Genomic DNA, 25508 nt, shown 5'->3' on the forward strand with positions numbered 1-25508 from the left:
CATCCCTTTTGTTTGTTTGTTTGTTTGTTTGTTTGCTACGGATGTAGCGCGCGTTCTGACTCCACTGGTCACGGTCGCTCTCCGCCCGCCGCGGGCCACGCGGTAAGTGGCCTGAGGCAAGCAAAAAGATTTTTCTGTTTGTGCTGGCGGAAAATGAGCCAGCCGGATCGCCGCCAATCAATCCAAAATCTGGTGCTATGGACGCTCACGCATGAACCAGGAATGCCCTTCATCTCCAAGTGCCTGCAGACGCGTTACAGGGGCGGGCCTCTGGGAATGCATTCGAGCCGTATGAAGGGAAACTTTCACGTACGGCTCAGAGGGGGGGAAAGCCCTAGAAGGGGCCTACCTATCCCAACCGGGAGTATGCTGGGATTTGTGAAAAGCAGCACCTCACGATGTTCATGACTAATCGGATTCCGATGTACTAGTGGGTACCAGGGGAGATCGCCACGATCGTTATTGTATTCGCATTGAAGAGACGTGATAAAGTATTTGAATCATCGTATAACGTCCTAATTAAATGCTCAGCGGCACGATTAAAGCCGATGATCGTAAGCCATGTCCTTCATCATGACCTTAAATGAAATAATCTATGGAATCTCCAATTCACCATTTCAAACCTTATACAGAAGGGTTTTCTGTACCAGCTTTTTCTATCTATACTGTAGCTGAAGTACTTAAAGGAGAATCTGGTGTGTTCTCAGTCAGTAATGGAACTAATCGTCTTTATTGTTGTAAAATAAGAGCACCTGGCTTCGCCTATTTACAAGGACCTGACTTTACGTTCAAAAATCACATGCCAGCAGATGTGGCCACCATCATTGGTACTTAAGATACTGTGTCTGGAGAAGTGGATAGATGAAACTACTTAAAGCAGCACGCACAAATAGGAAACCCAAAAAATAAGATGCAGGTGAGAAGAGGGATACCCTTGTAGATCTGGGAAATAAAGATGATAAAGAAAGAAAGAATAGGTGCATGCTGGCCCAAGTAGGCACGCACGCACGCACGCACGCACGCACGCACTTCGGGATGGGGGCTTGATGAATCCCCCATCCCAACCGGAGGTATGGCTGAGCGGCTTAAGGCATTGGTTTGCTAAATCAACATACAATCTTCTTGTATCATGGGTTCGAATCCCATTTCCTCCGAGCGAGTGCGAAGCACGAGCGATGCGACAGTGACGTGATGGAAGAAACCCATACATTGCTTTTTGGGAATGCGGCAGTGGCCTGCCGGGAGAGACCTAGCCGGTAAGGGAGTGCTAGTTTTTGCTTCTTTTCTTTTCTTTTCTTGCGCGCTTGCTGCTTTTAAGGTAACATCAATGCTGCTTTAATAACCAGTAGTGCAAGTTCATTTGGACGGACAGCGGGAAATGCGATCAATAACACGTGGAGTTGGGTCTGCGGGCAAGCAAACATTCCCCCGCACAAGTAGATTGAATAGGAGTTGGCCGGCTTCTTTTTTTCTAAAATAAATTCCGATTCGCTAGAGAGAGATCAATTGCTTGCTTGCTTGCGGGGTGGAGTAAATGGCCAACTCGTCAGGCTCATGACCTGAAGACTGCGGGTTCAAACCCTGCCCCCGCACTACATGTTGTCAACAGTAAAAAAGCAAATGAAGATTATTGTATAATAATCCATGCTTAAGAATGGGAAACTAACGTGACTATTCATATTGTCAATTCGTTATCATTCGTGTTGTCAATGAGACGGTGACATTCCAATGAAGCGGTTTTCATCATCATGAAGGCCTTCATGCATGCATGAAGAACCTGTTTGGTTTGATGAACATGCCGGTTCATCATGCTTGCTGTTTAAAATACTCGTTAGGTGGTTCCGCTTTTCTTTTGGGGAAGGCGTGCGTTTCAGGCTTGCAGGGAAAAGTGCCATTTCCGAGTTCAAAGATTGCTGCTTTAAAGTGGAAAGAAAAGTGCAAAGCATCTTCTTGCCAGTGATTCATCAAGATTGCCGCCGGCTCGGTTTAAAGTGAAAAGAAAAGTGCTGCTTTGCTTTGCTTTGCTGGATTCGCAGATTATGGCCAGAAGATGATATTGCCTTCTTGCATGATCCTTCTGAATTTTACCAACGGAATTTCGAAATTCCAGCATTCAATTCTTTCCGCAATCTGAGCCGCATTAAAGATTATCGTATAATAATCCATGAATATTCAGGCCTTCTTGAAAGTTCAAAAGAAGAACTTTGGTAGCCATTTATATTACACTTTTTACCGCTTCTTCTTCTTCCGCAGTGCAGTTTTCTTGCGCTTCATGAAGAAAAGGTGCTGTTTGAAATTGTAGCTTGAATCTTATCGGAAAACTAACTCTAGGCCTTCTTGATGAACAGCTATGGATAATACGGCGGAAGTTGCTTGCGGGGAAGAACCAAGGTGGTGGATGAACCCGCTGCTTCATCAGCGCGATGAAGACGATTAACGCTACTTATCGGCTACGGTAAAGTCAGACGGCCCGATGGGGGAGTTGGTAGCAGAAGCTAGACAATTGCGGCGCGGCCCAACAAGAAAAGAAAAGAAGCGGATTGACGTGGCCGCAGTCATTCGACCTCCCCATGCTATCTGAGTGGATGCACCTCACCCTTCCACTGGCTATGCGGGGACTGGACCAATGTGATCTCGCCTTGACGTTGGCGGTCCGGCTTATGGAGAAGAGACCAACTGTGGTGTGGCCTTCTCCAACCAAGAGTCACACCAAAATTCAAATATTGCACATGAATTCATCAACCTGCCTCGTATGGCAGAAATTGACCAAAAAACCGAGTTTGATCCTGGCTCAGAATGAACGCTAGCGATATGCTTAACACATGCAAGTCGAACGTTGTTTTCGTCTATAGAACAGTTGAAGACAAAGTGGCGAACGGGTGCGTAACGCGTGGGAATCTGCCAAACAGTTTGGGCCGAATCCCAAAGAAACGAAAGCAGCTTTGCTGCTTGCTTGCTTGCTTGCTTGCTTGCTTGCTGCTTTTCGATAAAGCTAAAAAGCGCTGTTTGATGAGCCTGCGTAGTATTAGGTAGTTGGTTGGGTAAAGGCTGACCAAGCCGCAGATGCTTAGCTGATCTTTTCGGACGATCAGCCACACTGGGACTGAGACACGGCCCAGACTCCGTAGGGAGGCAGCAGTGGGGAATATCGGACAATGGGCGAAAGCCCGATCCAGCAATATCGCGTGAGTGAGTGAAAAACGTCGCGTTAGCGAGGAAGGGCAATGCCGCTTGTAAAGCTCTTTCGTCGAGTACGCGATTATGACAAGACTCGAAGAAGAAGCCCCGGCTAACTCCGTGCCAGCAGCCGCGGTAAGACGGGGGGGGCAAGTGTTATTCGGAATGACTGGGCGTAAAGGGCACGTAGGCAGTGAATCAGGTTGAAAGTCAAAGGCGCCAGCTCAACTGGCGGAATGCTTTCAAAACCAATTTACTCGAGTGGGACAGAGGGGAGTGGAATTTCGTGTGTAGGGATAAAATCCGGAGATATACGAAGGAACGCCGAAGTAGCGAAGGCAGCTTTCTGGGTCTCTACTGACGCTGAGGTGCGAAAGCTTGGGGAGCAAACAGGATTAGATACCCTGGTAGTCCATGCCGTAAACGATGAGTGTTCGTCCTTGGTCCGCGGATCGGGGGCCCAGCTAACGCGTTAAACACTCCGCCTGGGGAGTACGGTCGCAAGACTGAAACTCAAAGGAATTGACGGGGGCCTGCACAAGCGGTGGAGCATGTGGTTTAATTCGATACAACGCGCAAAACCTTACCAGCCCTTGACATATGAACACTTGACGTATGAACACTTGACATATGAACCGGTGTGCTTGTCCTTAACGGGATGAAACGAAAATTCATACAGGTGCTGCATGGCTGTCGTCAGCTCGTGTCGTGAGACGTTTTTGGTTAACTCCTATAACGAGCGAAACCCTCGTTTTGTGTTGCTAAGATATGCTGCTCCCAGAGGATCAATGTCATCATTCACCCTCGGCAAGCAGGAACATAGAACATGGGCTGGCTTCCGACGAACTTGAGGTTCCGACGAGCGAGCCGGTGGTAAGTGAGCCGCTTCATCGGTACCTGCCCATGAATCTGTGTTCAGTCAGCGGTTAGCCAGGATTGATGACACTCCCTCTGTGCCGATGTTGCACTCACAAGAGACTGCCCGTAGTTCTACTATGGAGGAAGGTGAGGATGACGTCAAGTCCGCATGGCCCTTATGGGCTGGGCTACACACGTGCTACAATGGCAATTACAATAGGAAGCAGGGCCGTAAGGCGGAGCGAATCCAGAAAGATTGCCTCAGTTCGGATTGTTCTCTGCAACTCGAGAACATGAAGTTGGAATCGCTAGTAATCGCGGATCAGCATGCCGCGGTGAATATGTACTCGGGCCCCGTACACACCGCCCGTCACACCCTGGGAATTGGTTTCGCCCGAAGCATCGACCAGAGATCACCCATTACTAAAGTGTTCCATGCCGCCGTTGAGTGTGGCCCATTTTGGTATTGGTGGTCTTCTTGGCGCATATCACGGTTGGGTCAGTGACTGGGGTGAAGTCGTAACATGGTAGTCGTAGGGGAACCTGTGGCTGGAGGGAATCTCAAAGGGAAGCGCCAGCGTCCTTTCGTTAACTGTACTGACTTGATGAAGTTAATTCCAAGTTGGGTAAATGCCGGCCCGGCCCGGCCCGGCCCGGCCCGGCCGGATGAAGCGCTATGCGCGAGGAGGAAGCGCTTCTTCATGAAGCGCATGAAGGGATTGAAACCGTAGACCAATCGCGGATGAAGCGGTTAACAGTTGAGCTACCAGCGCGGGAAGGGAAAATGTACGGTTAGTATCATATACATTCTTTGACTTTCGAGCCGCCTCATGACCTGTGAGACGTTAACTATTCAAAGACCCCAGCTGCTTGCTGCTTTCTTCGAGATTTCATGAACCTCGCTAAAGCCTAAAGCAGCAAGCAAGCAAGCAAGCAAGCAAGCAAGCATTGGAGTTCGAAAAACGTATAGATCGAAAGACGACGACAAAGCGAAGGCCTTCATTGCATTGCTGCGACTTGCTTGCTGCAAGGACATAAGACTTTCTTTCTAGGCCCTTTTCCCTTCCCGCTACATCCTTCTTTGTACCTGTAGAGGCAGGGTCGAATGGTGGCTCTGCAGTTTGGCTTGATTGCTCTTGAATTGGAGAGATACGAACAGAAAATTTTCATCGATAGCGTTCCATGAATTATCGTATATGAAACGAATTGAACACAAATGATCCATCACTCGCATTCTACTAGGTGCTTGAGCGGGGCAAAGTCTTTGCGCGCGCATAGAAGGCCCCGCGCTTCGGCCGATTTGTATTATAGGAATGATCTCTTTCTTCATAATACCCCTCCTTTCGGAAACGAAACTTAGGCGGATATAGATTAACGGTAGATTATCTGCCTTCCAAGCAGAGGATATGGGTTCGACTCCCGTTATCCGCAACTGACAAATAGGACAAAGGATGGCTACAGATCATGGCTATGGGAAAACCAAACCCATTTCTACCGAGGGACTGCGGTCAAGCGAAGGCTTACGAATTGGGACGAAGGTTTGGACTGAAGGGAGGAGTTACGTAGCTTAGACTGAAGAGAACAAGCACAGGAAGAAAGGAAGAGCATGCCGTAAAAGCAGCATGGTTGAGGGTCGATCTTGTCTTCCCTTTAACTGGTTCAATTGGCGTGGGAGGGGGCGGACCCCGCCCCGACGTATAGGATAAAAAATGACTTAATTGAAGACAATTTTCCATAACCAAGTTGTTGTTACTTTTAGCCCTCTACATCCCCAGGAGCTGAGCCAACAGATGAATTCTCAGAACAAAATGATAATTCATTCTCGCTCGAGATCAGACTCATCAAACCGTAAGCGGTATGCTTTCGTGGTTGCCTTAATGGGGTTAATTCATTCTCCACAATATTGCATTGCGGACTTTCCTGTAGTCCCATTGGGATAGGGGAGCGCCTCGCGATAGTGCCTGCTACCCTATCCCAGTATCATATTTCCTGCTAGCTGAACTGAGGTCACTAATTGCTTGCGGCGTTGTTGACTTGATTTCGGTTTTGTAGGACGTTAGAAGCGCCTGAGAGCATAGGTTTGATCTAACGTCATCTTCTAGGACAGAGGAGATTTCTGTTAGCTGCGAAAGTTAAAGTTGTTGCAGAAAACTCCCTCCAACTTACCGCCCAGCCGCTCTCTGCGGGTGTGACTGTTTATAACCTCCCAGTGTATCAAGCCCAAATTCCAGGGCTGTGCTGGGCTCTTTTTCTCATCTGGAGCCGCTTTCGCCATCGCAAAGAATGGCAAAGGGACGCATAGTAAGGTGACGAATAATACTGGTTCTTGCTTGATTTCTGGTGCCGCTCTGAAGAGGTGAGAGACAGCAACTAGCATCCTTTCTAGTGGGTATTCTTTTTTCTTTTTTGAATTTTCCTTATTTTACTGGCTTTTCTGCTGGGTTCTCAAGCCTTTTTCGAATGAATGACTATTTTCGTGACCAATTAGCAAAATGGATTTGTGAACCACACGGAATCATTATTTACCAGAATGAGATAAATAACTAACCTATGTAATCCCTCTAGGAGAGTAGAATCCACCAGGAATGCAATAAATATTCATGATCAATTAGCTTCAAATATAGCTATGAAATCTTTACGTGCATTCGGTATAACTAAACTATCTGAAATTTAGCATGTTATCAGTCCTTCGAAATATCTTTACATCTTTAAAAAACGTAGACTAGAATGCCGCCACGTGGATGAATACTTAAAGCGTTCTTCATGTTTCATATGTTCCCAATTGATTAAGAAACCACCAATCCATTTGGAATTGATATGACTTTAATTGGTCCTTCTCGCCATTTTTTTCATTGTGTCATCGTACAAAAGATCAATATTCACCAACAATAAATGGCCCTCCTTACGAATGATAGATCCAATCGCATTACAAGCAATCTTCAAGAATAAAAGTGTTTTTTCCAAATCAATAATAGCCCTTCCGCGTCTAAATCCGTATAAATATCTTTAATAATATGGAGTTGGGGGTCCCTAATAGCCCGAATGTGCGCTTGTATTCGGTAATCTTTAAAAAATGACTTTCTTTTCCTTTTTGGAATAATACTCTTTCTTTCCTTTTTCCATTTCATACGGTAGAGCGGCGCATAATATGCTTTCTTTCTTCGATGTTCAAAATCTATGTATCCGTTTGAAAACTGATAGAACAGTAGCAAATTATTCAAGTGGACTGCAAGCCATGATAAAGTTCAGTTCAGGCAGGGTTTCATAAAAATCTGAGATTGGTTCTTTATAATCATGGCTGTTTAAAAAGAAGTGAAAAGGGGCAAGTAATCCCATATACCAATATAGCGAAAAGTGACCGAAGCATGATGCAGGTTCGGTTGAAAGGAAGAACCCGCTAGCCCGCCCTGAACAAGGGCAAAGCATTCCGTAGGTATATAATCTAATGTGCACTTTCCGCATCCTACAGGACTTGAACCTGTGACCTTCAACTTAGAAGGTTGTTGCTCTATCCGACTGAGCTAAGGATGCTGTGCATTACAAACACTTCTAGGCTTTTCAGTTAAGTCAGGTAAAACTTGCTTGCCTTTTCGCCGAAAAAGCAATAGAAAAAAGTTATGAATACAAGAAAGAAGAAACCGCAACCGCAGCCCTGGATGATTCTTCCTGAAGTAAGTTCTAAAGAATGCCCTAACCAGATTGATTTATCCATTTCACGTAATTCGGTCGGTTACGTGTTTTTCATAGCACCTTTCATGTCGTGCCACATAAAGATGGATTACCTAAAATCAGTTGAATTCCTAAATCATGAAAACAACTTTCACACGACGGCATCAAACGGGGCAAATCATCCATCTAGGAAGAACAGGATGTGGTTCCCAAAGAATGCTTTGACACCAGTGTTTCCTTCCTGTACTCCAGTGTTTTCGGAGCATCCTAATGGTTACACAAAATGGTCAAAACCTTAAAGACTTTGGGATTATTAGAAACGAATACTTCCCACACGTGTTCTCTAGGAGAGATTAGTCTCCCGCGAGTGCCTAAAGAATAGACAATCGACACTTTCTTTTTCAACGAAGGGAGTCCTTCACATTCCCATAGCCCTTTCTCTCTAGCTTTCTCTTGCTATACCGTCGCCGTTGCTGTTCTCAACCCTTTCATAATGTTACGCGGGCAGGAGAGCACTGAGGTAAAGTAACGGACGAGGGGGCACTATGATGGGTGGAAGGGGCGGGCCGGTGATTTTCAAGAGCGGATACGGAAGGAGAAAGGATGCGACTCCTCTCCTGCGTCGTCCATTCGAAATGATCGTTTAGTCAAGGTGTAGGGAGAATTTCACTAAATCCCGGGCTAGGTGATGAGGAAATAAAAGTTCAATACTCCAACACCCCAAAAAGAAAGCATACAACGTTTAAGACCCGTAAAATCTATCACTAGCTAAACAATCATTCGGTCATGTCACTCGTTCCATCAGTCTTTCACGATCCGATTCTGGTTCTATCTGCTTTAGGGGTGGCCTACAGCACAGGTCCTGCAGGGGTCGCCCCCCACGGTTTCATAGCTGCTTTCGAGACTCGATTCAAAGGCAAAGGGAAAGGCAAAGCCACGGCAGGTTTGGTCCGCCGGAACGGCGATCCGACCGGCATGGCCTGCGGAAACTAAACCGACATTCTATCATCGAAATGTTTGTTCTGTGCCGGCACTTAACCGCAGGCAGTTTCCGCCACGTTTACAGTAATGGGGAATCGACCGAAAGTCAAAGCCAGAACTGTACGGTGCAGGCAAACCAGCTATTCAGCAGTTCTCAACCCCATTCTTTTCGTTGTCGAAGGATCTGGAAAACGACCTGTCTCTCCTCCTATAACTTAGATAGAATTTATAGATTACTTTGCTGCTTGCTTTTTGGTAGAAATTGAATGACCAGAAAGGGACCCTCTTTACCTTCCACCTAAGCCGCCCGCGCAAGAAAGAAGAGCTCGAAGCCAATCCCACAGCGGGAACAGTGAAGCAGGTCTTTCCGTCCAAAAAGAATAATACGGCTATTCTCACAAACGAATTGTTCCCTTTTAGAGAAAAGAAGTTAGTAGAAGTCTACTCAGGGGAGGATAAAAGAATATGAGACGAGCGGCGCTTCGCCCAGGAAGAATATGAGCTAAAAATGAGCTGCTTTATCAGATGCTTCACCAGGTTTTTTGCCTCGCAGGACATTTATAATCTAAAGGGATTCCCATTCACTAAACCCTAAAACCTTACTTGAAACAAAATCGTTATGGATACGAAGAACGAGCAGGAGAGGGACGTCTGACCTCTTCGGGCAGGTTAACGCCTAGCCTACTAATTAGACCTAAACACTAAATAAAAAAGCACATGCAAAGGCTCAATAACTATCTATTCGTTAATTTTACCAACATCGTCAGTAGAAGAGGAAGTGCTGCAAGCACAGCAGACACCGCTGAAGCATTAGATCAACCGCACATCAATGAGCGTGTAACTCAGACTGAGGGTACGGAAGATATTGAGCGGATTGAAGAACTCGACTCCCTGATGAAGGGAGCTTACGCTAAATACGAATGGCGCAGAGCTATACAATTAATGCGGCGTTTTATAATCCAATAAGATTATTTCGGCCGAAGAATCCTTACCTATATCGCAGTATACCATAGAACACAACTCACCCTACGAGGATGCCGCAGAAAGCAGCAACGCGCCTATGATGCGGGCCGCCGCAGAAGACGACAATTTACCGCCCATCGATTCACCTACGAGGGCAGAGGCGGAAAGCTGAATTTCCACGTTCGCCGGCATACTATTTTTAGTGTAAATGAGGCGGAAGTAGCAGGTGGGTGCTTCTAAAATAAAGCAAAGTAGAAGAAAGAGGAAGAACCAGATAGAAGTCAAAGGTCTAGCTCTAGTAGATACAAGACCCTACCGGGTGCTTCTAAAGTGAAAGAAATGGAAAGAGAAGAATTGGATCAGTAAGGTAGGATATTAATCGTAAAAGATAACATGAATAATTTCCAATATTAAAGTTTACCTTGTTTTTTGTGTTTTAGGCAAGCAAGAGCTCTACTTACTTTACTGATTTCTTTTGATGTACTGAGAGCTAACGGAGCTCCTTGCATAAGGTTCAACTCCTCATCAGTGCATGTTAGCTTCGGCAACGAGCAGGGATGAGCACGGTCTTGGTTCGTAGTTTAGCTTCCCGGTTGGCTGGCTTGGCTGGCAAATCGTCTCTGTGGTTCATCGTTTCATGCCGCATCACAGCAAGCAGAAAAAACGGATTGATATACGCGGGCACAGCCAACAGCTGAACCTAATCATCGGGGTTTACTAATGGCTTGTAGTCTAGCTTCACTGTAGTCTGTTAGCTGCCGCTTTACGTTTGTCTCGCAGCTCCACCAAAGGTGCGCAGCATGGCTGCAGTCCGGCTGGCTGCTTTTCGTGTTCGTAATTCTGATACTTGGTGTAACAGATTCTTCCCGAATTTCACAATTCTTCACGCTCCGTCCGCAGTTCAGCTCTACACCGCATCTTCCTGGAAGTGGCTTCTGCTATATGCAGCTGTTTTTTTTGTAGAAACAGGTCATCCGCTGCTTCTGGCGGCTTCTGCTATACCCTCTGTTGGCCGTGTTCATATCTGCTCGTTTGTCCTTTTCTTTTTTTTTGCTCGTCTTTGGTTTCTAGGTCTGGCGCATTTTTGTTGCTGGCTGCATCCCTGCCTGCCTGCCTGCCTGCCTGCCTGCCTGCTGTTGGCAGCTTTCTGCCGGCCGGTTCTAGCTTTCTAGCTGGCTGCAACTTTCAAGCAAGGTCTGGTGCATCTCTTCTCTGCGGTTCCTCCGGGATGAACCGGCGCGCGCGCGCGGCGGAAGAAGCGGGCACGCACGCCTTTGTATCTCTGGGTCTGGCACGTCTTCTCCATGTGTGATTGCTGCTTAGCTGCCGGCTAATGAGCTCACAGTCAATGCGCAGCCGCGTGCAGCGGTAGTAATAAGGACTTGAACCCCAGCGAATCAGCAAGAAGGGCAACAACTCTTCCTCGGGAAATGAAAGAAGCCTCAGCGCGGCACCACCACCTTCGGCCCGGGACCACCATCTTCGGCCTCGACGGGACCACCATTATCTTCGGCCCCAGCGACGGTCTATCCGTAGCGGGCTTCTGATCAGTTCGCGCTAGAAATGAAATCCTGCCTGAGAAATTCAAGATTCTCTTCGCCGATTCTTGGGTTTCAGGATACGAAGCATAGCCTCGACAAAAAACCATGCTAGGCTTTGATTTTGTCAATTCGAACTTGCGTACAATGTTGTAGTCCCTACAATGCTGCAATAGCGTTCTCCGCTCCTATTGCCATTTCCGTCTCTGTATTCTTAATATACCCTGCTTGCTTGCTTGCTTGCTTGCTTGCTTGCTTGCTGCCAAAAAGCTATCGACTTGAAGGGGTCCCTGCCAATGCTAGGCCATGTAGTTAATCTGTGTTTGCGGTCCACTAACGCATGAACCGCCGGCTTCACCCGGCCGCATTTGGTCCCTGTGACGCTGTTAGCGCTAGGTAAGCTTCTAACCACCGGCGGAGGTCTGAATTATTCTAAATTTGTTCTATAACCCGAAATTTCGTATATAGAAAGATCGTTGGCAATTGCCTTTGTTCCATGGCTTTCTCTCTCTGAGGAAGGGTGGCCGAGCGGTTTAAAGTGTAGCACTGGAAATGCTATGTAGACTCTTGTTTACCGAGGGTTCGAATCCCTCCCCTTCCTTGCCATGAATACCCCATCCACGATTTGATCGAAAAAAAAACCTAAAGCCGCCGCCTTCAGCAGCAAGTCGACAATTAATTTGGTAAATGAATTCACGATTCTTCAATACTTTCACCCGCCCTATTGACTGGCTCGTTCAGGCATGATTCATCCGGAAACGGTGGCTTTGCGATTCGCACGAGTGATGCAAGGATTATCGTATAATAACAATCCCTGGGATGCCCGTGATGAGAACCTTGGCTTGCTCCTTTCTTTTGGTGTAGGAATGGCTTTAGAGCAAACCCCCCCAGCCGCCGTACTCGGGTATGCGATCTTCCAACGTTGTGAATGAGAAGTTTGCTTCATATGCACAAAACTAGTTGAGAAGATTGGCCCATCAATCGAACCCACCACGGCCCCAGAACCTTTTCGCTTTGGCGCGGATGAAGCGGTTGCCAGCACGCATTCCAAAGCCGCCCATCAAGGAACCCTAACGAAAAGCATATAGAATCTTTGGGTAGGGATCCTTAATTGATGATAAGGCTGCCGGGATACGGCGGAATCTCATGACCGGCCTCGACGCGGTTTCGCTTAAGGTTTCAGCCCTCCGATTAAACAGCCATGATTATAAAGAATCAATGCTCACTACGATTTTTATGAAACCCTGCCTGAACTTTATCATGGCTTGCAGTCCACTTAAATAATTTGCTACTGTTCTATCGGTTTTCAAACGGATACATAGATTTTGAACATCGAAGGAAGAAAGCATATTATGCGCCACTCCGGACTATCCATTTTAATTCCTGTGGTTTTCGAGGTATCATATCAATATACGTCTTGGAATTCCGATCGATACTCGCGGAGTTGATTATCCTTCTCAAAAATGAAGATTCGGAGTAGTCTATAACTCACCAAGCATTTGATATAACCCATGCATTCGTGTACGAATTGGTGTAGATGAAATCACTTCTGCAAGTTTGGTAATCAGTATATCCCTATCAGCCGGCCGGTGGGAGCGAGAAGTGCGGGATACGTCTGGTTTACATTCTCCTAATTATCCTGATTTACGCCGTACATTAACCGATTACGGTTTCGAGGGTCATTTATTATGAAAAGACTTCCTCTTAAGTGGATACGTGGAAGTACGTCACGATGATCTGGAGAAATGTGTGGTTCCTGAACTGATGGAGATGGTTCAAGAATTTTGCTATTCTGATTTGGCCAGTCCTTGGCGACTAATGCCGCCCAGATCCTTTTGTAATTTTGCCAGTCCTTGGCGACTAACGCCGCCCAGATCTTTTAGTACTAACCGCCGAGGCGGCTCGGAAGCCCTCCGAATCCGAAATCAGTTCATTGTAAACCGACGAGCGGTCGGGATAAAGAAAGAAAGAATAGGTGCATGCTGGCCCAAGTAGGCACGCACGCACGCACGCACGCACGCACGCACTTCGGGATGGGGGCTTGATGAATCCCCCATCCCAACCGGAGGTATGGCTGAGCGGCTTAAGGCATTGGTTTGCTAAATCAACATACAATCTTCTTGTATCATGGGTTCGAATCCCATTTCCTCCGAGCGAGTGCGAAGCACGAGCGATGCGACAGTGACGTGATGGAAGAAACCCATACATTGCTTTTTGGGAATGCGGCAGTGGCCTGCCGGGAGAGACCTAGCCGGTAAGGGAGTGCTAGTTTTTGCTTCTTTTCTTTTCTTTTCTTGCGCGCTTGCTGCTTTTAAGGTAACATCAATGCTGCTTTAATAACCAGTAGTGCAAGTTCATTTGGACGGACAGCGGGAAATGCGATCAATAACACGTGGAGTTGGGTCTGCGGGCAAGCAAACATTCCCCCGCACAAGTAGATTGAATAGGAGTTGGCCGGCTTCTTTTTTTCTAAAATAAATTCCGATTCGCTAGAGAGAGATCAATTGCTTGCTTGCTTGCGGGGTGGAGTAAATGGCCAACTCGTCAGGCTCATGACCTGAAGACTGCGGGTTCAAACCCTGCCCCCGCACTACATGTTGTCAACAGTAAAAAAGCAAATGAAGATTATTGTATAATAATCCATGCTTAAGAATGGGAAACTAACGTGACTATTCATATTGTCAATTCGTTATCATTCGTGTTGTCAATGAGACGGTGACATTCCAATGAAGCGGTTTTCATCATCATGAAGGCCTTCATGCATGCATGAAGAACCTGTTTGGTTTGATGAACATGCCGGTTCATCATGCTTGCTGTTTAAAATACTCGTTAGGTGGTTCCGCTTTTCTTTTGGGGAAGGCGTGCGTTTCAGGCTTGCAGGGAAAAGTGCCATTTCCGAGTTCAAAGATTGCTGCTTTAAAGTGGAAAGAAAAGTGCAAAGCATCTTCTTGCCAGTGATTCATCAAGATTGCCGCCGGCTCGGTTTAAAGTGAAAAGAAAAGTGCTGCTTTGCTTTGCTTTGCTGGATTCGCAGATTATGGCCAGAAGATGATATTGCCTTCTTGCATGATCCTTCTGAATTTTACCAACGGAATTTCGAAATTCCAGCATTCAATTCTTTCCGCAATCTGAGCCGCATTAAAGATTATCGTATAATAATCCATGAATATTCAGGCCTTCTTGAAAGTTCAAAAGAAGAACTTTGGTAGCCATTTATATTACACTTTTTACCGCTTCTTCTTCTTCCGCAGTGCAGTTTTCTTGCGCTTCATGAAGAAAAGGTGCTGTTTGAAATTGTAGCTTGAATCTTATCGGAAAACTAACTCTAGGCCTTCTTGATGAACAGCTATGGATAATACGGCGGAAGTTGCTTGCGGGGAAGAACCAAGGTGGTGGATGAACCCGCTGCTTCATCAGCGCGATGAAGACGATTAACGCTACTTATCGGCTACGGTAAAGTCAGACGGCCCGATGGGGGAGTTGGTAGCAGAAGCTAGACAATTGCGGCGCGGCCCAACAAGAAAAGAAAAGAAGCGGATTGACGTGGCCGCAGTCATTCGACCTCCCCATGCTATCTGAGTGGATGCACCTCACCCTTCCACTGGCTATGCGGGGACTGGACCAATGTGATCTCGCCTTGACGTTGGCGGTCCGGCTTATGGAGAAGAGACCAACTGTGGTGTGGCCTTCTCCAACCAAGAGTCACACCAAAATTCAAATATTGCACATGAATTCATCAACCTGCCTCGTATGGCAGAAATTGACCAAAAAACCGAGTTTGATCCTGGCTCAGAATGAACGCTAGCGATATGCTTAACACATGCAAGTCGAACGTTGTTTTCGTCTATAGAACAGTTGAAGACAAAGTGGCGAACGGGTGCGTAACGCGTGGGAATCTGCCAAACAGTTTGGGCCGAATCCCAAAGAAACGAAAGCAGCTTTGCTGCTTGCTTGCTTGCTTGCTTGCTTGCTTGCTGCTTTTCGATAAAGCTAAAAAGCGCTGTTTGATGAGCCTGCGTAGTATTAGGTAGTTGGTTGGGTAAAGGCTGACCAAGCCGCAGATGCTTAGCTGATCTTTTCGGACGATCAGCCACACTGGGACTGAGACACGGCCCAGACTCCGTAGGGAGGCAGCAGTGGGGAATATCGGACAATGGGCGAAAGCCCGATCCAGCAATATCGCGTGAGTGAGTGAAAAACGTCGCTAACGCGAGGAAGGGCAATGCCGCTTGTAAAGCTCTTTCGTCGAGTACGCGATTATGACAAGACTCGAAGAAGAAGCCCCGGCTAACTCCGTGCCAGCAGCCGCGGTAAGACGGGGGGGGCAAGTGTTATTCGGAATGACTGGGCGTAAAGGGCACGTAGGCAGTGAATCAGGTTGAAAGTCAAAGGCGCCAGCTCAACTGGCGGAATGCTTTCAAAACCAATTTACTCGAGTGGGACAGAGGGGAGTGGAATTTCGTGTGTAGGGATAAAATCCGGAGATATACGAAGGAACGCCGAAGTAGCGAAGGCAGCTTTCTGGGTCTCTACTGACGCTGAGGTGCGAAAGCTTGGGGAGCAAACAGGATTAGATACCCTGGTAGTCCATGCCGTAAACGATGAGTGTTCGTCCTTGGTCCGCGGATCGGGGGCCCAGCTAACGCGTTAAACACTCCGCCTGGGGAGTACGGTCGCAAGACTGAAACTCAAAGGAATTGACGGGGGCCTGCACAAGCGGTGGAGCATGTGGTTTAATTCGATACAACGCGCAAAACCTTACCAGCCCTTGACATATGAACACTTGACGTATGAACACTTGACATATGAACCGGTGTGCTTGTCCTTAACGGGATGAAACGAAAATTCATACAGGTGCTGCATGGCTGTCGTCAGCTCGTGTCGTGAGACGTTTTTGGTTAACTCCTATAACGAGCGAAACCCTCGTTTTGTGTTGCTAAGATATGCTGCTCCCAGAGGATCAATGTCATCATTCACCCTCGGCAAGCAGGAACATAGAACATGGGCTGGCTTCCGACGAACTTGAGGTTCCGACGAGCGAGCCGGTGGTAAGTGAGCCGCTTCATCGGTACCTGCCCATGAATCTGTGTTCAGTCAGCGGTTAGCCAGGATTGATGACACTCCCTCTGTGCCGATGTTGCACTCACAAGAGACTGCCCGTAGTTCTACTATGGAGGAAGGTGAGGATGACGTCAAGTCCGCATGGCCCTTATGGGCTGGGCTACACACGTGCTACAATGGCAATTACAATAGGAAGCAGGGCCGTAAGGCGGAGCGAATCCAGAAAGATTGCCTCAGTTCGGATTGTTCTCTGCAACTCGAGAACATGAAGTTGGAATCGCTAGTAATCGCGGATCAGCATGCCGCGGTGAATATGTACTCGGGCCCCGTACACACCGCCCGTCACACCCTGGGAATTGGTTTCGCCCGAAGCATCGACCAGAGATCACCCATTACTAAAGTGTTCCATGCCTACGTTGAGTGTGGCCCATTTTGGTATTGGTGGTCTTCTTGGCGCATATCACGGTTGGGTCAGTGACTGGGGTGAAGTCGTAACATGGTAGTCGTAGGGGAACCTGTGGCTGGAGGGAATCTCAAAGGGAAGCGCCAGCGTCCTTTCGTTAACTGTACTGACTTGATGAAGTTAATTCCAAGTTGGGTAAATGCCGGCCCGGCCCGGCCCGGCCCGGCCCGGCCGGATGAAGCGCTATGCGCGAGGAGGAAGCGCTTCTTCATGAAGCGCATGAAGGGATTGAAACCGTAGACCAATCGCGGATGAAGCGGTTAACAGTTGAGCTACCAGCGCGGGAAGGGAAAATGTACGGTTAGTATCATATACATTCTTTGACTTTCGAGCCGCCTCATGACCTGTGAGACGTTAACTATTCAAAGACCCCAGCTGCTTGCTGCTTTCTTCGAGATTTCATGAACCTCGCTAAAGCCTAAAGCAGCAAGCAAGCAAGCAAGCAAGCAAGCAAGCATTGGAGTTCGAAAAACGTATAGATCGAAAGACGACGACAAAGCGAAGGCCTTCATTGCATTGCTGCGACTTGCTTGCTGCAAGGACATAAGACTTTCTTTCTAGGCCCTTTTCCCTTCCCGAGATTGAGTGATGAGAGATCGGGTGCCAACCAAGCGGCTTAGGCGCTAATCGATAGCTTACGCCGGCCCTCAACCATTACTGCTGGGGATGGCCCACGCAGCAAGCAAGCAAGCAAGCAAGCAAGCAAGCAAGCACGAGGTGTAGCGCAGTCTGGTAGCGCATCTGTTTTGGGTACAGAGGGCCATAGGTTCGAATCCTGTCACCTCGATTATTGCCGTGTACTGGGCGGGTAACCTTTCGCTCCGTCCTTTTTCCACGTCTTTCTCTGCGCTTCTTGCGGCTTCTTGTGGCATAACTCTGTCCACGGATCAAACAAGCATTGTAACCTGCCTGCCTGAAACTTCTCTGAAGACATGACCTTCTGAGTCATCTAGGCATTCATTTTGAAACCCGGAAATTTCGTATATAGAGTTGTGAAGACTATGCCTCCTATAGATAGTAGGAAATGGTTAACCCGAAGGTCCTAGGATTGAGAGGAGGTACTACAGATCGTAGTGCTTTAACCTCTTGCCATAAGCATCTGGCTGGGTGTAGAGTTGATTCAAGCACGTCTTCATCAGGTTTTCAAAGCCAAGTCCCTTTCGTCTAGTGGTTAGGACATCGTCTTTTCATGTCGAAGAAACGGGTTCGATTCCCGTAAGGGATAACTTTCTTGCTTGCTTGCTTGCTTGCTTGCTTGCTTGCTTGGGGAGGCTAGCAAAAGGTCCCTAGCCTCTTCGTTAGAGGGTTGAGCAAGAGGTCCACAGGACCCCAAGGTCCCGTAGTCCCCACGATGAGTGAGGGCTGGTTTCTCGTGGTTCAGAATGTAAACATCCCCCGCTGAACCCACCGCATCGTCTCATGTGGGTGTCTTAACACTTTCTGAATTGCCGACGACAAGACAATCTGTTCGTTGATCGAAGTCTTGAGCGATTGGGGGGTTCAGTTGAAATTTTGCTTGCCGGCTGACTGACGTTCTCAACAACCAACCAACGATGGGCCAACGAACGAACGAGACCATATGCACCGCGGCATTCCCCTTCCCCGCGCGCGAGCCTTTTCATCCGGATGAACAAATTCGTCACTCAACGGCGGGCGGTCAATTCGCGTAGTTTTTATTTTGTGCACAATCTAACTCTTGTGACCGAAAGCGTGCTCATGTCAACGAGACAAGTGCGCCGGAAGAGTCACTGGAGGAGTAGCGAAGGTGCGTGCCGGAGATCCCCCTTCGACTGATGAGAGCGAATCAAACTCTGACGAGCAAGCAAGCAAGCAAGCAAGCAAGCAAGCAAACCTAGGACTTGTAAGGGACGAGAGGGGAGACTTCACATGGAGCGCCCAGGCTTACCGCCTAGAAGCCGGTTCATTATATCAGACCCGCTTCATCGGTTCCCCACAGCATATCAAAATCCTCATCGCCGGTCGACCCGCCAATCTCTTCTCTTGAGGAGAAAAAAAGGCAAGATAAACCCTCGAAAAGGAATGCAGATCCGCTTTCATCGAGTTAACCTTTCAGAAAGAGATCGGCGCTCGTCCCTTCAGTCGCAAACCGAAGCCAAAAGTGGGTGGAGAACTAGAATGGAAATCGACATGTTGAACGATGAACAGGCTAGAGAAAGTGCGTGCAAAGAAAGAGAGATTCAGCCGAACTACATACATAGCCTGCGTAAAAAGAAGAAAGAGAAACCCTGCCTGCCTGAAGGTAGAGCCAAGGAACCTCCGTAAAGCAAAAGGGAAGCAATGCGGACTGCCTATTTACTAAATTTCCAGATGTTCCCGTCACCTGTTATTTGGAGTCGATAGCCAATTCTGCCAGGGACAACTATTTCACCCGCAAACCAATGCCTTAAGCCGCTCAGTCATACCTCCGGCTGGCTCCCCGTTCATCATGAACCGGTTCATCATGAAGGCCTTCATGATGAAAAAGGGGCGGGTTTGATGAACCGCCTTGTAAGTGACCCTTGGCAGCGCATTATAGTCTCTCTCGTGACCCTAACAGACACCCAATAGTTAGTTACGCTAGAAGGTGCGAAATTAATTGGAGTAGGAGCGGCTATCATTGCCTCAGCGGGAGCAGTAGCAGGTACTGGAAACGTATCTAGTCCTTCGACAACCTTTGTGGCGTGAAATCTCTTATTAGCCAAATAATCATTCGGTTATGTTACTCCAGGCTTTGCCTTAACAGAAGTTATCGTCCCGTCTGCTTCGACGATGGCCTTTTCAACATCATTCGTATCTCGAGAAAACAAAGGAGAACAAATAGGTTGTACCTACGTACGGGATGGGGGGCTTGATGAATCCCCCATTTCCAGGGGAAATAGCTCAGTTGGTTAGAGTGCTGGTTTGTCACGCCAGAAGTCGCGGGTTCGAGCCCCGTTTTCCCCGTTAGCATCATGCCAAGTTTGTTTTCTCAAGTCGGAGTTGATGATATTGATGGAAAAGAAGCCCGACCACCTCTGCCCTCCGAGTAGAGCATGTAGCGGAAAAACCAACCTTGTCAGTCTCTACCCTTTTTACACAGGCTATGCCTTTTCTCGTTTAGCGTAGTGTTCAAACATTAGTTTAGGTCATTTAGAGCCCATTCTGTGGCGGTTGGCTCATTCTTTGCCCCTCCGTGCTGGCTTGGCTGCTGCTTAAAGCCTTTATGCTTCCCTCAATTAATCGATTTGTGCCACTTTACCACCTTTCAATTCAATTTGATTCAAAAAGTCAGGTCACGTACTCTTATCTAAGCAGGCTCGGCATGGAAATCATGGGTGGGGTTTTCGGCCACGAAAGGGCAAGGCTTTGCAGTACCAGGTAGGCCTCCATGGGAGAGTGTGATGTACCAAGTCAATCGTTTGAATCCAGAAAACCTTCCAACTTGCTTGCTTGCTTGCTTGCTTGCTTGAGAATGCAATCTTTCAATTATCAGAACTCAAATGGAATGTGAAAGCCTGCCTAAGACGACGACAGAGGAATATTTTGAAAATAGCCCATGGAAAGGCGAAGAAGGGTATTAATGGTTGGCATGAAGCAAATGAAGCGTCTGAATCAAAGGATAGTTACCTATATAACATTCATTTATATATACTAATATAATGCCATCGCGATATGCCCGGCGAACCGGGTCAGAGTTGTTCTTTTTCGTTCAATTACCACATAGAAATCTATCTTATAATTAGTAATAGTAATACAATACATTTGGGTGTATAGCTCAGTTGGTAGAGCATTGGGCTTTTAATCTAATGGTCGCAGGTTCAAGTCCTGCTACACCCAGACTTGAGACTTATAGTAATTACATGATTACAAAAGAAAGTGTACTTCAAAGATCACTCCGCTTCGGCCCAGTTGTGTTGTTGAAGGGGCCATCTGTAAACGTGGCTAGGCTGTACAGTTAAGTTGCCCCTTGCACTCACCTTACGCCTCGACATCATCCATTCGAAAGCGCGCTCGCTGAACCGCTCGAGGACGAGGGAAAAAGCTGGCTTGCTTTTCCGCCCGTAGTACCCTCCTATAGAGCTAAGATTGGAGCTGCCTCTTTTTTGTTTGAAAATGTCAGAAAGGCAGAGCAAAAAAAGTTGTTGTTTTCGAAAGGAATTGACAGAAAATCTTGTAGATAGAATGGCCGCCTTGACTTCCGAGGCTCGATGAAACGGGCTGGCTGCTATGAAACTGCCCAACCTACTTAACTCAGGGGTTAGAGTATCGCTTTCATACGGCGAAAGTCATTGGTTCGAATCCAGTAGTAGGTAACTTGATTTTTCATGCATGGTTTCACTAACCAAGTACCGAGTTCCGTGTTTTCCAGCTTGCATTCGTCGTGAGCCAGAGCCAGTCCTTTGTCGATGGAAGACTCGCGGATGAAGCGGTTCATTGCTGCTGCTTTCGTTCCGATACAAATTAGATAGACCGAGCACTATACATGCCGCTATTGCTTCTATGAAATAAAGTAAATGGGGGGAAGGTCGACCCGCTTTCTACCAGGCGTGCGGAAAGCGATGAAAACCTAACTAAACTAAAGGTCCAATTTTCTGGCTGCCTTATGGTTGAAGCAATGTTCGGTGGCCCGGCGACTAGTGGATGTGGGACGTGTAACTATCCGATTCTGAAACGAACGCCGATGGTCTCATTGACCCAATTTACCGAGAGAGAATTCCGCTAACCATCGTAAGGTGATTAGGTCTGCTGGTTTTCATCGGGGCGGTCCTATGAGATGATTAGAGTGTATCTCATCACATTCCAGATCTATCAAATAATCGATTGTAAAAGAGTAATGGATACGGAGAGTTTGACTCATTGAGAGTAGGGCGCAGAAAGTCAAGTCTTGCGATACTTCTCAAGCCAGCCCTTCGTGGTGCCTGACGGAATTGTCTAAAGCTGTTCTCGGCTCTGGTAACAGAGTTCGCTCCGAAGCTGTCTTGGCTTTTTTTTTGGCCCTCACCGCCTCATGAAGACGAATGAATGGGCCGCATAGATATTCTTCTGCTAATCTTCTCGAAAGCGGCGCAGTAGTAGCATCTAGGTGTGCAAATGGTTGTAGCGGGGGCTAGGTCAGTCAGATCATCCGCAGGTGCGCTTGAATGGAAGTTATTGATCTGGAATTCTTTCCTATAGAGACCTGGCCGGCCGGGAAGAACCAGTTGATAACCCACGGCTTGCTTGCTTGCTTGCTTGCTTGCTTGCTTGACGGCCGAAGAAGCGGTTTTCATCGGCATTCTACCTGCCAAAAAGAAAGCAGAGACTTCTGATTCCGCGATTTTGGGCGAAGCGGAAGATGTTGTCAATGAATAAAGGTACAGCTTGCTCGTTGACATCTCGGAAATATTCTGCCATTGTTGGGGCTAGGTTGAGCCAACTCTCATACGAGCTCTTCAACAGAGCTAGTCCGAAAAATTGATAAACGTTAAGAACAACCCTCTTTCATGCATGTTGGAACAAAACCCTTCAATTCATCACGGCTTACAGTCTACCGGAATAACCTGCCATTATTCTATCGATTTCCATCCATATAGGAAATCCGTATCTTTTATTTATCAATTCCTCTCCATCTATGTCACCCACTACCAGTTTAATCCCGCTCCTAGTTCACTTGGTGACCTCGAATGGAGGACACTTAGTACTGAATGCTTGGTAATCCCTAGTGGAGATGACTTATGATTTCGTGCCCAATCTAGTGAACGAATAAATTAGTGGCGTTTCGAAATAATAGTCTTCTCTCCCGATCCTCGTTACTTTTACCTTTCCATTATTTCGTAATTTGTAAGGTATGGTACTTTATAGTTTTATGGTAATAAGTCATTCTATTATTATTTTGGGTTCTCTATTCTCTCTTTCTCTTGGAACTATCGTAGTGGGGTCTTAAACACATGGGCCTCATCCTTTCAGTCTCTTATTACTGCCGGGTGTACCTCCACCGTTAGCGCCTTTCCCAGTATTTTCGGAGTTAATCCTCTATCGTTTTCGTGCACTAAGCTTAGGAATATGTTTATTTGCTAATATGATGGCTGGTTATAGTTCAGTCAAGATTTCGAGTGGCTTTGCTCGGACCATGCTATCCATGAGGGGTATCTTGCTATTAGCACATCTCGCTCTTCTTTCGATCGTATTTGCATCAACTGGTTTAGAATCAGGTGTAGTTATTTTATAAGCTTATGTCCCTATAATCCCGATTCGTATTCATTTGAATGATGCAATAAACCTTCATTGACATGGAAAGAGAAACGGTTTGGTTTCGTCACCAAACCGTTCTTTTCTATATTGCAAACAAATCTGCCACGCTTAGCTTATTGGTTCGTTGCAACGCCGTCTGCCGTTACGTATCGCACCTTACATTACATGGTGGTTTCTTTTTTGGTAAATAATTTTAGTAAGTTTCATCATCATACCTTTTTGATTTGAGGCGGTCACTTTACCTACATTGGTAAATGATTTTTGTCCTTATACTCTAACCTGTACAATTATTGTATTGAAAGGTGGTATCTCACATTCTCTTAAATGCTAAGCAAAGAATAGGTTTGTAATCAAGGGAAATATGACAGATAGTCGTGGGAAATGAAGTAATAACAGAGGAATCGAGTGTTTCATAATTAATGAGAAAAATCATGTGTCACATCACATAAAAAATGGATTGTCTTTCTAACGGAATACCTCTGGAATACCTTACCTGAAGGGAAATAACGGTACTAGGAAAAGAGAGAGAGATCCTTGCCTGGGCTGCTGGGAGAGTTTCCCACCTATTTATTCTATTTACGCCCTATAATAAATAAGGGCATTCCGGAGATCGAGGCACCTTGTTGTTGTTGAAGTCCTTTGACAACAATTCTATCCACGCACTGCCTATTTGTACGCCGAATAGCTAAAAACCAACAGGCTCAAGCTGCTTTCTGCCCAACCTCTTCTTCTTCTTCTTCTTCTTCTTCCTTAAACTAAATTTAGAGATTTAAGGCGTTACGAATCAAAAAGTCAGAAAAAGATTCCGACGGCCGTAACAGCTCGCAACTACCTGGCCACCAGCTTCTAGGTTCAAAAAGTAGCGACATGAGCCCCCTAGCGTCTTTCGACGAGCTAACCAGATTTTCCTGAAGAAAAGCTAGTGAACCAAGTCCTCCTTAGGCATTAGGCCCCGAAGTCTGGAACAGCCGAGGACTGGAACCAGTAACCATCGGTATCTGGCGTATATCAAGTACTACCCTTTCCAGTGCCCTAATGATGTCTGAAAAGACAGAATAAACAGCCTTAAACTTTCAAATACTAGGTCCAAGGCCTCCATCCTGCCAAGACGACAGATTGCACAAGAAAGGGCCGAATGATTCAATATCCGACTCTTCTTTTAATATCTCAGCACGTGACGATATGTCCAGGACGCAAGTTAGCGTGAACTTTCGGCGTGGGTATTGTACTTATGCCCAACAACCAACAAAATTGAAGATCAAATAAACTACAGCAATTAATAGCAAACATATCTAGGTTGCTTGGACTGGTTCTCGAAAGAAAATAATAGGTGACCGGAGTATAGTGAACTCCGGCCGGCCTGAAGGATCCCTAAGTGGTAGATAAGACCACGAAAATATTTTAATAGTGATTTCTAATTTATGTCAACGCATAGTTTTCTCCTCTCCTCTCCTCTCCTCTCCTCTCCTCTCCAGCGGCTCTGTCGTCGCTACATGTAATTTGAAAGCAGCACTGTTTCATCTTAAGATTTATGGCTTGTTTAAAGTAATCGAAATTACCGTACACTTTATCGATTACAAACCCACACAAAGATGTCACTACGACATTGTAGTGATCTACTAGGACTTTCCTTCGTGCGTGAAAATTACTAGCTTTCTTCGCTCCTACAATGGGGGGACAACCTCTCTTTCCACTTCTTCAAGAAAAAGGAGTGCTCAACAGGAAGGAATAGGATCCCCTTCTTTTCTTTTCTTTTCTTTTCTTGCGGCACCCAATGATACGCGTTATATATCTCTTCTTTAGGGGCCTTGAAGCCCAGCTGCTTTTCAAGATACTCCCTTGGCTCTGCTGCTGTTTCGATGTACCCGCATAATACTATACTGCATCTTAATGTCATCTACCACCTTGATGGTCTTTAGTAGCGCTAGGGTTCTATTGTCGTACAGTGAGAATATAGCTCCGCTATAAGGTTCTTGAACAGGAACTCAGGATGAACCAGCGGATGACCCAATGACTCAAACAGGGTCTTCTTATACATATCTGATAGAGCTTTTGATACTGCGTGGTCTGAGAATCACTGTATACAGCGGCTTTTTCAGGAAAGCAAGCCTCTTCGCAGCAAGCATGGAAAACCACCTTATCACTCAGCAATGTGCATTGGTTGCTATCCGAGCAATTAGGGTTGGGTTTGACCAACTCTCTCTTGGAAAGCGAGAATTCTCGCCTCGTCACACTACACTATCAAGTCAAAGTTCCCAGACATGACCTTCCGGAGAAACTGGTAAATAGAATACGCGGTACGCCTGCGGCTCTCGGCGCCTCGACTGGATCCAGACCCCGCATTGGAACTTTCCTACGTAGGGAAATAACTATTTAGTTTGGGAGAGTGGTTCCCGGAATAATGATCTCTAAGAGCAAAAGTTGAGGGTTCGAATCCCATTTTCTCTTCTCTGAATTACGAGAGTGATACGAGTTGCTGTCTGCTGCTCTTGCCAACCCATTTCGTGAAATTCCCCTCTAGCTCAAGAAACGAGGTCATAGCCGAGCGGCAGGCCCGCCCTGCGTACTTCTCAACTCCTGAATAAGGA

The 25508-nt window shown here is 46.7% G+C and overlaps 5 non-coding genes and 2 pseudogenes across 5 annotated transcripts; 6 read left to right on the forward strand and 1 right to left on the reverse strand.

The window, feature by feature from the left end:
- The first annotated feature begins 2773 nt into the window (after positions 1 to 2773).
- LOC147849653 (18S ribosomal RNA) lies at positions 2774 to 4595 on the forward strand (annotated as a pseudogene).
- A 2897-nt stretch (positions 4596 to 7492) lies between these two features.
- On the reverse strand, positions 7493 to 7566 carry TRNAR-UCU (transfer RNA arginine (anticodon UCU)). Its single transcript has one exon. It is a non-coding gene; the product is annotated as a tRNA-Arg (tRNA).
- Positions 7567 to 11700: 4134 nt separating this feature from the next.
- On the forward strand, positions 11701 to 11787 carry TRNAS-GGA (transfer RNA serine (anticodon GGA)). The gene has a single exon. It is a non-coding gene; the product is annotated as a tRNA-Ser (tRNA).
- Positions 11788 to 14957: 3170 nt separating this feature from the next.
- Positions 14958 to 16779, forward strand: LOC147849656 (18S ribosomal RNA; annotated as a pseudogene).
- A 644-nt stretch (positions 16780 to 17423) lies between these two features.
- Positions 17424 to 17497, forward strand: TRNAP-UGG (transfer RNA proline (anticodon UGG)). The gene has a single exon. It is a non-coding gene; the product is annotated as a tRNA-Pro (tRNA).
- A 2082-nt stretch (positions 17498 to 19579) lies between these two features.
- Positions 19580 to 19653, forward strand: TRNAD-GUC (transfer RNA aspartic acid (anticodon GUC)). Its single transcript has one exon. It is a non-coding gene; the product is annotated as a tRNA-Asp (tRNA).
- An 800-nt stretch (positions 19654 to 20453) lies between these two features.
- Positions 20454 to 20526, forward strand: TRNAK-UUU (transfer RNA lysine (anticodon UUU)). The gene has a single exon. It is a non-coding gene; the product is annotated as a tRNA-Lys (tRNA).
- Positions 20527 to 25508: the final 4982 nt, after the last annotated feature.

This window comes from Azolla caroliniana, unplaced genomic scaffold (assembly GCF_043228905.1).
Source record: "Azolla caroliniana isolate FFs.n. ecotype wild unplaced genomic scaffold, voAzoCaro1.0.p SCAF_27, whole genome shotgun sequence".
NCBI lineage: Eukaryota > Viridiplantae > Streptophyta > Polypodiopsida > Salviniales > Salviniaceae > Azolla > Azolla caroliniana.